The sequence below is a fragment of the Carassius gibelio genome, chromosome B18, assembly GCF_023724105.1.
Source record: "Carassius gibelio isolate Cgi1373 ecotype wild population from Czech Republic chromosome B18, carGib1.2-hapl.c, whole genome shotgun sequence".
NCBI lineage: Eukaryota > Metazoa > Chordata > Actinopteri > Cypriniformes > Cyprinidae > Carassius > Carassius gibelio.
Genome location: NC_068413.1, coordinates 31346471 through 31360800, shown reverse-complemented (window position 1 = coordinate 31360800; position 14330 = coordinate 31346471).

Below are 14330 nucleotides of genomic sequence, written 5' to 3'. Positions count from 1 at the left end.
GAAATCTAGCCCAAATCTGCTCAAAAGCTTGTCTCTCTATTAGAGAAAGCTGTTTCATTCAATATTCAGTGCAAATCTTGCCAAACTGATAGATGCTTATGCCATATGAAATACAATGTTTTCTGCAATGCTGTAAGACAGTTTTTAATGTGTTAGAAGTTATATGCACAAAAACTTATGTTAGGACTTCAATGATCAAGATTGTCAGTTTACAGCTTTCTGAGTCCAGTAATGCTGAAATAGTGTTTCTGTTCAAATGAAGCGAAATCTAGCCCAAATCTGCTCAAAAGCTTGTCTCTCTATTAGAGAAAGCTGTTTCATTCAGTATTCAGTGCAAATCTTGCCAAACTGAAACATGCTTATGTCTTATGAAATAAAATGTTTTCTGCAATGCTGTGAGACAGTTTTTAATGTGTTAGAAGTTATATGCACAAAAACTAATGTTAGGACTTCAATGATCAAGATTGTCAGTTTACAGCTTTCTGAGTCCAGTAATGCTGAAATAGTGTTTCTGTTCAAATGAAGCGAAATCTAGCCCAAATCTGCTCAAAAGCTTGTCTCTCTATTAGAGAAAGCTGTTTCATTCAATATTCAGTGCAAATCTTACCAAACTGAAACATGCTTATGTCTTATGAAATAAAATGTTTTCTGCAATGCTGTGAGACAGTTTTTAATGTGTTAGAAGTTATATGCACAAAAACTAATGTTAGGACTTCAATGATCAAGATTGTCAGTTTACAGCTTTCTGAGTCCAGTAATGCTGAAATAGTGTTTCTGTTGAAATGAAGTGAAATCAAGCCCAAATCTGCTCAAAAGCTTTTCTCTCTATTAGAGAAAGCTGTTTCATTCAGTATTCAGTGCAAGTCTTGCTAAACTGAAACATGCTTATGTCTTATGAAATAAAATGTTTTCTGCAATGCTGTAAGACAGTTTTTAATGTGTTAGAAGTTATATGCACAAAAACTAATGTTAGGACTTCAATGATCAAGATTGTCAGTTTACAGCTTTCTGAGTCCAGTAATGCTGAAATAGTGTTTCTGTTCAAATGAAGCGAAATCTAGCCCAAATCTGCTCAAAAGCTTGTCTCTCTATTAGAGAAAGCTGTTTCATTCAATATTCAGTGCAAATCTTACCAAACTGAAACATGCTTATGTCTTATGAAATAAAATGTTTTCTGCAATGCTGTGAGACAGTTTTTAATGTGTTAGAAGTTATATGCACAAAAACTAATGTTAGGACTTCAATGATCAAGATTGTCAGTTTACAGATTTCTGAGTCCAGTAATGCTGAAATAGTGTTTCTGTTGAAATGAAGTGAAATCAAGCCCAAATCTGCTCAAAAGCTTTTCTCTCTATTAGAGAAAGCTGTTTCATTCAGTATTCAGTGCAAGTCTTGCTAAACTGAAACATGCTTATGTCTTATGAAATAAAATGTTTTCTGCAATGCTGTAAGACAGTTTTTAATGTGTTAGAAGTTATATGCACAAAAACTAATGTTAGGACTTCAATGATCAAGATTGTCAGTTTACAGCTTTCTGAGTCCAGTAATGCTGAAATAGTGTTTCTGTTTAAATGAAGTGAAATCAAGCCCAAATCTGCTCAAAAGCTTTTCTCTCTATTAGATAAAGCTGTTTCTTTCAGTATTCAGTGCAAATCTTGCCAAACTGAAACAAGCTTATGTCTTATGAAGTACAATGTTTTCTGCAATGTTGTAAGACAGTTTTTAATGTGTTAGAAGTTATATGCACAAAAACTTATGTTAGGACTTCAATGATCAAGATTGTCAGTTTACAGCTTTCTGAGTCCAGTAATGCTGAAATAGTGTTTCTGTTGAAATGAAGTGAAATCAAGCCCAAATCTGCTCAAAAGCTTTTCTCTCTATTAGATAAAGCTGTTTCATTCAGTATTCAGTGCAAATCTTGCCAAACTGAAACAAGCTTATGCCTTATGAAGTACAATGTTTTCTGCAATGCTGTAAGACAGTTTTTAATGTGTTAGAAGTTATATACACAAAAACTTATGTTAGGACTTCAATGATCAAGATTGTCAGTTTACAGCTTTCTGAGTCCAGTAATGCTGAAATAGTGTTTCTGTTCAAATGAAGTGAAATCAAGCCCAAATCTGCTCAAAAGCTTTTCTCTCTATTAGAGAAAGCAGTTTCATTCAGTATTCAGTGCAAATCTTGCTAAACTGAAACATGCTTATGTCATATGAAATAAAATGTTTTCTGCAATGCTGTAAGACAGTTTTTAATGTGTTAGAAGTTATATGCACAAAAACTAATGTTAGGACTGTAATGATCAAGATTGTCAGTTTACAGCTTTCTGAGTCCAGTAATGTTGAAATAGTGTTTCTGTTCAAATGAAGTGAAATCAAGCCCAAATCTGCTCAAAAGCTTTTCTCTCTATTAGAGAAAGCTGTTTCATTCAATATTCAGTGCAAATCTTGCCAAACTGAAACAAGCTTATGCCTTATGAAGTACAATGTTTTCTGCAATGCTGTAAGACAGTTTTTAATGTGTTAGAAGTTATATGCACAAAAACTTATGTTAGGACTTCAATGATCAAGATTGTCAGTTTACAGCTTTCTGAGTCCAGTAATGCTGAAATAGTGTTTCTGTTTAAATGAAGTGAAATCAAGCCCAAATCTGCTCAAAAGCTTTTCTCTCTATTAGATAAAGCTGTTTCATTCAGTATTCAGTGCAAATCTTGCCAAACTGAAACAAGCTTATGTCTTATGAAATAAAATGTTTTCTGCAATGCTGTAAGACAGTTTTTAATGTGTTAGAAGTTATATGCACAAAAACTTATGTTAGGACTTCAATGATCAAGATTGTCAGTTTACAGCTTTCTGAGTCCAGTAATGCTGAAATAGTGTTTCTGTTCAAATGAAGTGAAATCTAGCCCAAATCTGCTCAAAAGCTTGTCTCTCTATTAGAGAAAGCTGTTTCATTCAATATTCAGTGCAAATCTTGCCAAACTGAAACATGCTTATGTCTTATGAAATAAAATGTTTTCTGCAATGCTGTAAGACAGTTTTTAATGTGTTAGAAGTTATATGCACAAAAACTAATGTTAGGACTTCAATGATCAAGATTGTCAGTTTACAGCTTTCTGAGTCCAGTAATGCTGAAATAGTGTTTCTGTTCAAATGAAGTGAAATCAAGCCCAAATCTGCTCAAAAGCTTTTCTCTCTATTAGAGAAAGTTGTTTCATTCAGTATTCAGTGCAAATCTTGCCAAACTGAAACATGCTTATGTCTTATGAAATAAAATGTTTTCTGCAATGCTGTAAGACAGTTTTTAATGTGTTAGAAGTTATATACACAAAAACTAATGTTAGGACTGCAATGATCAAGATTGTCAGTTTACAGCTTTCTGAGTCCAGTAATGCTGAAATAGTGTTTCTGTTCAAATGAAGTGAAATCAAGCCCAAATCTGCTCAAAAGCTTTTCTCTCTATTGGATAAAGCTGTTTCATTCAGTATTCAGTGCAAATCTTGCCAAACTGAAACAAGCTTATGTCTTATGAAGTACAATGTTTTCTGCAATGCTGTAAGACAGTTTTTAATGTGTTAGAAGTTATATGCACAAAAACTTATGTTAGGACTTCAATGATCAAGATTGTCAGTTTACAGCTTTCTGAGTCCAGTAATGCTGAAATAGTGTTTCTGTTCAAATGAAGTGAAATCAAGCCCAAATCTGCTCAAAAGCTTTTCTCTCTATTAGAGAATGCGGTTTCATTCAGTATTCAGTGCAAATCTTGCCAAACTGATAGACGCTTATGCCATATGAAATACAATGTTTTCTGCAATGCTGTAAGACAGTTTTTAATGTGTTAGAAGTTATATGCACAAAAACTTATGTTAGGACTTCAATGATCAAGATTGTCAGTTTACAGCTTTCTGAGTCCAGTAATGCTGAAATAGTGTTTCTGTTCAAATGAAGCGAAATCTAGCCCAAATCTGCTCAAAAGCTTGTCTCTCTATTAGAGAAAGCTGTTTCATTCAATATTCAGTGCAAATCTTGCCAAACTGATAGATGCTTATGCCATATGAAATACAATGTTTTCTGCAATGCTGTAAGACAGTTTTTAATGTGTTAGAAGTTATATGCACAAAAACTTATGTTAGGACTTCAATGATCAAGATTGTCAGTTTACAGCTTTCTGAGTCCAGTAATGCTGAAATAGTGTTTCTGTTCAAATGAAGTGAAATCAAGCCCAAATCTGCTCAAAAGCTTTTCTCTCTATTAGAGAAAGCTGTTTCATTCAGTATTCAGTGCAAGTCTTGCTAAACTGAAACATGCTTATGTCTTATGAAATAAAATGTTTTCTGCAATGCTGTAAGACAGTTTTTAATGTGTTAGAAGTTATATGCACAAAAACTAATGTTAGGACTTCAATGATCAAGATTGTCAGTTTACAGCTTTCTGAGTCCAGTAATGCTGAAATAGTGTTTCTGTTTAAATGAAGTGAAATCAAGCCCAAATCTGCTCAAAAGCTTTTCTCTCTATTAGATAAAGCTGTTTCTTTCAGTATTCAGTGCAAATCTTGCCAAACTGAAACAAGCTTATGTCTTATGAAGTACAATGTTTTCTGCAATGCTGTAAGACAGTTTTTAATGTGTTAGAAGTTATATGCACAAAAACTTATGTTAGGACTTCAATGATCAAGATTGTCAGTTTACAGCTTTCTGAGTCCAGTAATGCTGAAATAGTGTTTCTGTTGAAATGAAGTGAAATCTAGCCCAAATCTGCTCAAAAGCTTGTCTCTCTATTAGAGAAAGCTGTTTCATTCAATATTCAGTGCAAATCTTGCCAAACTGAAACATGCTTATGTCTTATGAAATAAAATGTTTTCTGCAATGCTGTAAGACAGTTTTTAATGTGTTAGAAGTTATATGCACAAAAACTAATGTTAGGACTTCAATGATCAAGATTGTCAGTTTACAGCTTTCTGAGTCCAGTAATGCTGAAATAGTGTTTCTGTTCAAATGAAGTGAAATCAAGCCCAAATCTGCTCAAAAGCTTTTCTCTCTATTAGAGAAAGTTGTTTCATTCAGTATTCAGTGCAAATCTTGCCAAACTGAAACATGCTTATGTCTTATGAAATAAAATGTTTTCTGCAATGCTGTAAGACAGTTTTTAATGTGTTAGAAGTTATATACACAAAAACTAATGTTAGGACTGCAATGATCGAGATTGTCAGTTTACAGCTTTCTGAGTCCAGTAATGCTGAAATAGTGTTTCTGTTCAAATGAAGTGAAATCAAGCCCAAATCTGCTCAAAAGCTTTTCTCTCTATTGGATAAAGCTGTTTCATTCAGTATTCAGTGCAAATCTTGCCAAACTGAAACAAGCTTATGTCTTATGAAGTACAATGTTTTCTGCAATGCTGTAAGACAGTTTTTAATGTGTTAGAAGTTATATGCACAAAAACTTATGTTAGGACTTCAATGATCAAGATTGTCAGTTTACAGCTTTCTGAGTCCAGTAATGCTGAAATAGTGTTTCTGTTCAAATGAAGTGAAATCAAGCCCAAATCTGCTCAAAAGCTTTTCTCTCTATTAGAGAATGCGGTTTCATTCAGTATTCAGTGCAAATCTTGCCAAACTGATAGACGCTTATGCCATATGAAATACAATGTTTTCTGCAATGCTGTAAGACAGTTTTTAATGTGTTAGAAGTTATATGCACAAAAACTTATGTTAGGACTTCAATGATCAAGATTGTCAGTTTACAGCTTTCTGAGTCCAGTAATGCTGAAATAGTGTTTCTGTTCAAATGAAGCGAAATCTAGCCCAAATCTGCTCAAAAGCTTGTCTCTCTATTAGAGAAAGCTGTTTCATTCAATATTCAGTGCAAATCTTGCCAAACTGATAGATGCTTATGCCATATGAAATACAATGTTTTCTGCAATGCTGTAAGACAGTTTTTAATGTGTTAGAAGTTATATGCACAAAAACTTATGTTAGGACTTCAATGATCAAGATTGTCAGTTTACAGCTTTCTGAGTCCAGTAATGCTGAAATAGTGTTTCTGTTCAAATGAAGCGAAATCTAGCCCAAATCTGCTCAAAAGCTTGTCTCTCTATTAGAGAAAGCTGTTTCATTCAGTATTCAGTGCAAATCTTGCCAAACTGAAACATGCTTATGTCTTATGAAATAAAATGTTTTCTGCAATGCTGTGAGACAGTTTTTAATGTGTTAGAAGTTATATGCACAAAAACTAATGTTAGGACTTCAATGATCAAGATTGTCAGTTTACAGCTTTCTGAGTCCAGTAATGCTGAAATAGTGTTTCTGTTCAAATGAAGCGAAATCTAGCCCAAATCTGCTCAAAAGCTTGTCTCTCTATTAGAGAAAGCTGTTTCATTCAATATTCAGTGCAAATCTTACCAAACTGAAACATGCTTATGTCTTATGAAATAAAATGTTTTCTGCAATGCTGTGAGACAGTTTTTAATGTGTTAGAAGTTATATGCACAAAAACTAATGTTAGGACTTCAATGATCAAGATTGTCAGTTTACAGCTTTCTGAGTCCAGTAATGCTGAAATAGTGTTTCTGTTGAAATGAAGTGAAATCAAGCCCAAATCTGCTCAAAAGCTTTTCTCTCTATTAGAGAAAGCTGTTTCATTCAGTATTCAGTGCAAGTCTTGCTAAACTGAAACATGCTTATGTCTTATGAAATAAAATGTTTTCTGCAATGCTGTAAGACAGTTTTTAATGTGTTAGAAGTTATATGCACAAAAACTAATGTTAGGACTTCAATGATCAAGATTGTCAGTTTACAGCTTTCTGAGTCCAGTAATGCTGAAATAGTGTTTCTGTTCAAATGAAGCGAAATCTAGCCCAAATCTGCTCAAAAGCTTGTCTCTCTATTAGAGAAAGCTGTTTCATTCAATATTCAGTGCAAATCTTACCAAACTGAAACATGCTTATGTCTTATGAAATAAAATGTTTTCTGCAATGCTGTGAGACAGTTTTTAATGTGTTAGAAGTTATATGCACAAAAACTAATGTTAGGACTTCAATGATCAAGATTGTCAGTTTACAGATTTCTGAGTCCAGTAATGCTGAAATAGTGTTTCTGTTGAAATGAAGTGAAATCAAGCCCAAATCTGCTCAAAAGCTTTTCTCTCTATTAGAGAAAGCTGTTTCATTCAGTATTCAGTGCAAGTCTTGCTAAACTGAAACATGCTTATGTCTTATGAAATAAAATGTTTTCTGCAATGCTGTAAGACAGTTTTTAATGTGTTAGAAGTTATATGCACAAAAACTAATGTTAGGACTTCAATGATCAAGATTGTCAGTTTACAGCTTTCTGAGTCCAGTAATGCTGAAATAGTGTTTCTGTTTAAATGAAGTGAAATCAAGCCCAAATCTGCTCAAAAGCTTTTCTCTCTATTAGATAAAGCTGTTTCTTTCAGTATTCAGTGCAAATCTTGCCAAACTGAAACAAGCTTATGTCTTATGAAGTACAATGTTTTCTGCAATGTTGTAAGACAGTTTTTAATGTGTTAGAAGTTATATGCACAAAAACTTATGTTAGGACTTCAATGATCAAGATTGTCAGTTTACAGCTTTCTGAGTCCAGTAATGCTGAAATAGTGTTTCTGTTGAAATGAAGTGAAATCAAGCCCAAATCTGCTCAAAAGCTTTTCTCTCTATTAGATAAAGCTGTTTCATTCAGTATTCAGTGCAAATCTTGCCAAACTGAAACAAGCTTATGCCTTATGAAGTACAATGTTTTCTGCAATGCTGTAAGACAGTTTTTAATGTGTTAGAAGTTATATACACAAAAACTTATGTTAGGACTTCAATGATCAAGATTGTCAGTTTACAGCTTTCTGAGTCCAGTAATGCTGAAATAGTGTTTCTGTTCAAATGAAGTGAAATCAAGCCCAAATCTGCTCAAAAGCTTTTCTCTCTATTAGAGAAAGCAGTTTCATTCAGTATTCAGTGCAAATCTTGCTAAACTGAAACATGCTTATGTCATATGAAATAAAATGTTTTCTGCAATGCTGTAAGACAGTTTTTAATGTGTTAGAAGTTATATGCACAAAAACTAATGTTAGGACTGTAATGATCAAGATTGTCAGTTTACAGCTTTCTGAGTCCAGTAATGTTGAAATAGTGTTTCTGTTCAAATGAAGTGAAATCAAGCCCAAATCTGCTCAAAAGCTTTTCTCTCTATTAGAGAAAGCTGTTTCATTCAATATTCAGTGCAAATCTTGCCAAACTGAAACAAGCTTATGCCTTATGAAGTACAATGTTTTCTGCAATGCTGTAAGACAGTTTTTAATGTGTTAGAAGTTATATGCACAAAAACTTATGTTAGGACTTCAATGATCAAGATTGTCAGTTTACAGCTTTCTGAGTCCAGTAATGCTGAAATAGTGTTTCTGTTTAAATGAAGTGAAATCAAGCCCAAATCTGCTCAAAAGCTTTTCTCTCTATTAGATAAAGCTGTTTCATTCAGTATTCAGTGCAAATCTTGCCAAACTGAAACAAGCTTATGTCTTATGAAATAAAATGTTTTCTGCAATGCTGTAAGACAGTTTTTAATGTGTTAGAAGTTATATGCACAAAAACTTATGTTAGGACTTCAATGATCAAGATTGTCAGTTTACAGCTTTCTGAGTCCAGTAATGCTGAAATAGTGTTTCTGTTCAAATGAAGTGAAATCTAGCCCAAATCTGCTCAAAAGCTTGTCTCTCTATTAGAGAAAGCTGTTTCATTCAATATTCAGTGCAAATCTTGCCAAACTGAAACATGCTTATGTCTTATGAAATAAAATGTTTTCTGCAATGCTGTAAGACAGTTTTTAATGTGTTAGAAGTTATATGCACAAAAACTAATGTTAGGACTTCAATGATCAAGATTGTCAGTTTACAGCTTTCTGAGTCCAGTAATGCTGAAATAGTGTTTCTGTTCAAATGAAGTGAAATCAAGCCCAAATCTGCTCAAAAGCTTTTCTCTCTATTAGAGAAAGTTGTTTCATTCAGTATTCAGTGCAAATCTTGCCAAACTGAAACATGCTTATGTCTTATGAAATAAAATGTTTTCTGCAATGCTGTAAGACAGTTTTTAATGTGTTAGAAGTTATATACACAAAAACTAATGTTAGGACTGCAATGATCAAGATTGTCAGTTTACAGCTTTCTGAGTCCAGTAATGCTGAAATAGTGTTTCTGTTCAAATGAAGTGAAATCAAGCCCAAATCTGCTCAAAAGCTTTTCTCTCTATTGGATAAAGCTGTTTCATTCAGTATTCAGTGCAAATCTTGCCAAACTGAAACAAGCTTATGTCTTATGAAGTACAATGTTTTCTGCAATGCTGTAAGACAGTTTTTAATGTGTTAGAAGTTATATGCACAAAAACTTATGTTAGGACTTCAATGATCAAGATTGTCAGTTTACAGCTTTCTGAGTCCAGTAATGCTGAAATAGTGTTTCTGTTCAAATGAAGTGAAATCAAGCCCAAATCTGCTCAAAAGCTTTTCTCTCTATTAGAGAATGCGGTTTCATTCAGTATTCAGTGCAAATCTTGCCAAACTGATAGACGCTTATGCCATATGAAATACAATGTTTTCTGCAATGCTGTAAGACAGTTTTTAATGTGTTAGAAGTTATATGCACAAAAACTTATGTTAGGACTTCAATGATCAAGATTGTCAGTTTACAGCTTTCTGAGTCCAGTAATGCTGAAATAGTGTTTCTGTTCAAATGAAGCGAAATCTAGCCCAAATCTGCTCAAAAGCTTGTCTCTCTATTAGAGAAAGCTGTTTCATTCAATATTCAGTGCAAATCTTGCCAAACTGATAGATGCTTATGCCATATGAAATACAATGTTTTCTGCAATGCTGTAAGACAGTTTTTAATGTGTTAGAAGTTATATGCACAAAAACTTATGTTAGGACTTCAATGATCAAGATTGTCAGTTTACAGCTTTCTGAGTCCAGTAATGCTGAAATAGTGTTTCTGTTCAAATGAAGTGAAATCAAGCCCAAATCTGCTCAAAAGCTTTTCTCTCTATTAGAGAAAGCTGTTTCATTCAGTATTCAGTGCAAGTCTTGCTAAACTGAAACATGCTTATGTCTTATGAAATAAAATGTTTTCTGCAATGCTGTAAGACAGTTTTTAATGTGTTAGAAGTTATATGCACAAAAACTAATGTTAGGACTTCAATGATCAAGATTGTCAGTTTACAGCTTTCTGAGTCCAGTAATGCTGAAATAGTGTTTCTGTTTAAATGAAGTGAAATCAAGCCCAAATCTGCTCAAAAGCTTTTCTCTCTATTAGATAAAGCTGTTTCTTTCAGTATTCAGTGCAAATCTTGCCAAACTGAAACAAGCTTATGTCTTATGAAGTACAATGTTTTCTGCAATGCTGTAAGACAGTTTTTAATGTGTTAGAAGTTATATGCACAAAAACTTATGTTAGGACTTCAATGATCAAGATTGTCAGTTTACAGCTTTCTGAGTCCAGTAATGCTGAAATAGTGTTTCTGTTGAAATGAAGTGAAATCAAGCCCAAATCTGCTCAAAAGCTTTTCTCTCTATTAGATAAAGCTGTTTCATTCAGTATTCAGTGCAAATCTTGCCAAACTGAAACAAGCTTATGCCTTATGAAGTACAATGTTTTCTGCAATGCTGTAAGACAGTTTTTAATGTGTTAGAAGTTATATGCACAAAAACTTATGTTAGGACTTCAATGATCAAGATTGTCAGTTTACAGCTTTCTGAGTCCAGTAATGCTGAAATAGTGTTTCTGTTCAAATGAAGTGAAATCAAGCCCAAATCTGCTCAAAAGCTTTTCTCTCTATTAGAGAAAGCTGTTTCATTCAGTATTCAGTGCAAATCTTGCTAAACTGAAACATGCTTATGTCATATGAAATAAAATGTTTTCTGCAATGCTGTAAGACAGTTTTTAATGTGTTAGAAGTTATATGCACAAAAACTAATGTTAGGACTGCAATGATCAAGATTGTCAGTTTACAGCTTTCTGAGTCCAGTAATGTTGAAATAGTGTTTCTGTTCAAATGAAGTGAAATCAAGCCCAAATCTGCTCAAAAGCTTTTCTCTCTATTAGAGAAAGCTGTTTCATTCAATATTCAGTGCAAATCTTGCCAAACTGAAACAAGCGTATGCCTTATGAAGTACAATGTTTTCTGCAATGCTGTAAGACAGTTTTTAATGTGTTAGAAGTTATATGCACAAAAACTTATGTTAGGACTTCAATGATCAAGATTGTCAGTTTACAGCTTTCTGAGTCCAGTAATGCTGAAATAGTGTTTCTGTTTAAATGAAGTGAAATCAAGCCCAAATCTGCTCAAAAGCTTTTCTCTCTATTAGATAAAGCTGTTTCATTCAGTATTCAGTGCAAATCTTGCCAAACTGAAACAAGCTTATGTCTTATGAAATAAAATGTTTTCTGCAATGCTGTAAGACAGTTTTTAATGTGTTAGAAGTTATATGCACAAAAACTTATGTTAGGACTTCAATGATCAAGATTGTCAGTTTACAGCTTTCTGAGTCCAGTAATGCTGAAATAGTGTTTCTGTTCAAATGAAGTGAAATCTAGCCCAAATCTGCTCAAAAGCTTGTCTCTCTATTAGAGAAAGCTGTTTCATTCAATATTCAGTGCAAATCTTGCCAAACTGAAACATGCTTATGTCTTATGAAATAAAATGTTTTCTGCAATGCTGTAAGACAGTTTTTAATGTGTTAGAAGTTATATGCACAAAAACTAATGTTAGGACTTCAATGATCAAGATTGTCAGTTTACAGCTTTCTGAGTCCAGTAATGCTGAAATAGTGTTTCTGTTCAAATGAAGTGAAATCAAGCCCAAATCTGCTCAAAAGCTTTTCTCTCTATTAGAGAAAGTTGTTTCATTCAGTATTCAGTGCAAATCTTGCCAAACTGAAACATGCTTATGTCTTATGAAATAAAATGTTTTCTGCAATGCTGTAAGACAGTTTTTAATGTGTTAGAAGTTATATGCACAAAAACTTATGTTAGGACTTCAATGATCAAGATTGTCAGTTTACAGCTTTCTGAGTCCAGTAATGCTGAAATAGTATTTCTGTTCAAATGAAGTGAAATCAAGCCCAAATCTGCTCAAAAGCTTTTCTCTCTATTAGAGAATGCGGTTTCATTCAGTATTCAGTGCAAATCTTGCCAAACTGATAGACGCTTATGCCATATGAAATACAATGTTTTCTGCAATGCTGTAAGACAGTTTTTAATGTGTTAGAAGTTATATGCACAAAAACTTATGTTAGGACTTCAATGATCAAGATTGTCAGTTTACAGCTTTCTGAGTCCAGTAATGCTGAAATAGTGTTTCTGTTCAAATGAAGCGAAATCTAGCCCAAATCTGCTCAAAAGCTTGTCTCTCTATTAGAGAAAGCTGTTTCATTCAATATTCAGTGCAAATCTTGCCAAACTGATAGATGCTTATGCCATATGAAATACAATGTTTTCTGCAATGCTGTAAGACAGTTTTTAATGTGTTAGAAGTTATATGCACAAAAACTTATGTTAGGACTTCAATGATCAAGATTGTCAGTTTACAGCTTTCTGAGTCCAGTAATGCTGAAATAGTGTTTCTGTTCAAATGAAGTGAAATCAAGCCCAAATCTGCTCAAAAGCTTTTCTCTCTATTAGAGAAAGCTGTTTCATTCAGTATTCAGTGCAAGTCTTGCTAAACTGAAACATGCTTATGTCTTATGAAATAAAATGTTTTCTGCAATGCTGTAAGACAGTTTTTAATGTGTTAGAAGTTATATGCACAAAAACTAATGTTAGGACTTCAATGATCAAGATTGTCAGTTTACAGCTTTCTGAGTCCAGTAATGCTGAAATAGTGTTTCTGTTTAAATGAAGTGAAATCAAGCCCAAATCTGCTCAAAAGCTTTTCTCTCTATTAGATAAAGCTGTTTCTTTCAGTATTCAGTGCAAATCTTGCCAAACTGAAACAAGCTTATGTCTTATGAAGTACAATGTTTTCTGCAATGCTGTAAGACAGTTTTTAATGTGTTAGAAGTTATATGCACAAAAACTTATGTTAGGACTTCAATGATCAAGATTGTCAGTTTACAGCTTTCTGAGTCCAGTAATGCTGAAATAGTGTTTCTGTTGAAATGAAGTGAAATCAAGCCCAAATCTGCTCAAAAGCTTTTCTCTCTATTAGATAAAGCTGTTTCATTCAGTATTCAGTGCAAATTTTGCCAAACTGAAACAAGCTTATGCCTTATGAAGTACAATGTTTTCTGCAATGCTGTAAGACAGTTTTTAATGTGTTAGAAGTTATATGCACAAAAACTTATGTTAGGACTTCAATGATCAAGATTGTCAGTTTACAGCTTTCTGAGTCCAGTAATGCTGAAATAGTGTTTCTGTTCAAATGAAGTGAAATCAAGCCCAAATCTGCTCAAAAGCTTTTCTCTCTATTAGAGAAAGCTGTTTCATTCAGTATTCAGTGCAAATCTTGCTAAACTGAAACATGCTTATGTCATATGAAATAAAATGTTTTCTGCAATGCTGTAAGACAGTTTTTAATGTGTTAGAAGTTATATGCACAAAAACTAATGTTAGGACTGCAATGATCAAGATTGTCAGTTTACAGCTTTCTGAGTCCAGTAATGTTGAAATAGTGTTTCTGTTCAAATGAAGTGAAATCAAGCCCAAATCTGCTCAAAAGCTTTTCTCTCTATTAGAGAAAGCTGTTTCATTCAATATTCAGTGCAAATCTTGCCAAACTGAAACAAGCGTATGCCTTATGAAGTACAATGTTTTCTGCAATGCTGTAAGACAGTTTTTAATGTGTTAGAAGTTATATGCACAAAAACTTATGTTAGGACTTCAATGATCAAGATTGTCAGTTTACAGCTTTCTGAGTCCAGTAATGCTGAAATAGTGTTTCTGTTTAAATGAAGTGAAATCAAGCCCAAATCTGCTCAAAAGCTTTTCTCTCTATTAGATAAAGCTGTTTCATTCAGTATTCAGTGCAAATCTTGCCAAACTGAAACAAGCTTATGTCTTATGAAATAAAATGTTTTCTGCAATGCTGTAAGACAGTTTTTAATGTGTTAGAAGTTATATGCACAAAAACTTATGTTAGGACTTCAATGATCAAGATTGTCAGTTTACAGCTTTCTGAGTCCAGTAATGCTGAAATAGTGTTTCTGTTCAAATGAAGTGAAATCTAGCCCAAATCTGCTCAAAAGCTTGTCTCTCTATTAGAGAAAGCTGTTTCATTCAATATTCAGTGCAAATCTTGCCAAACTGAAACATGCTTATGTCTTATGAAATAAAATGTTTTCTGCAA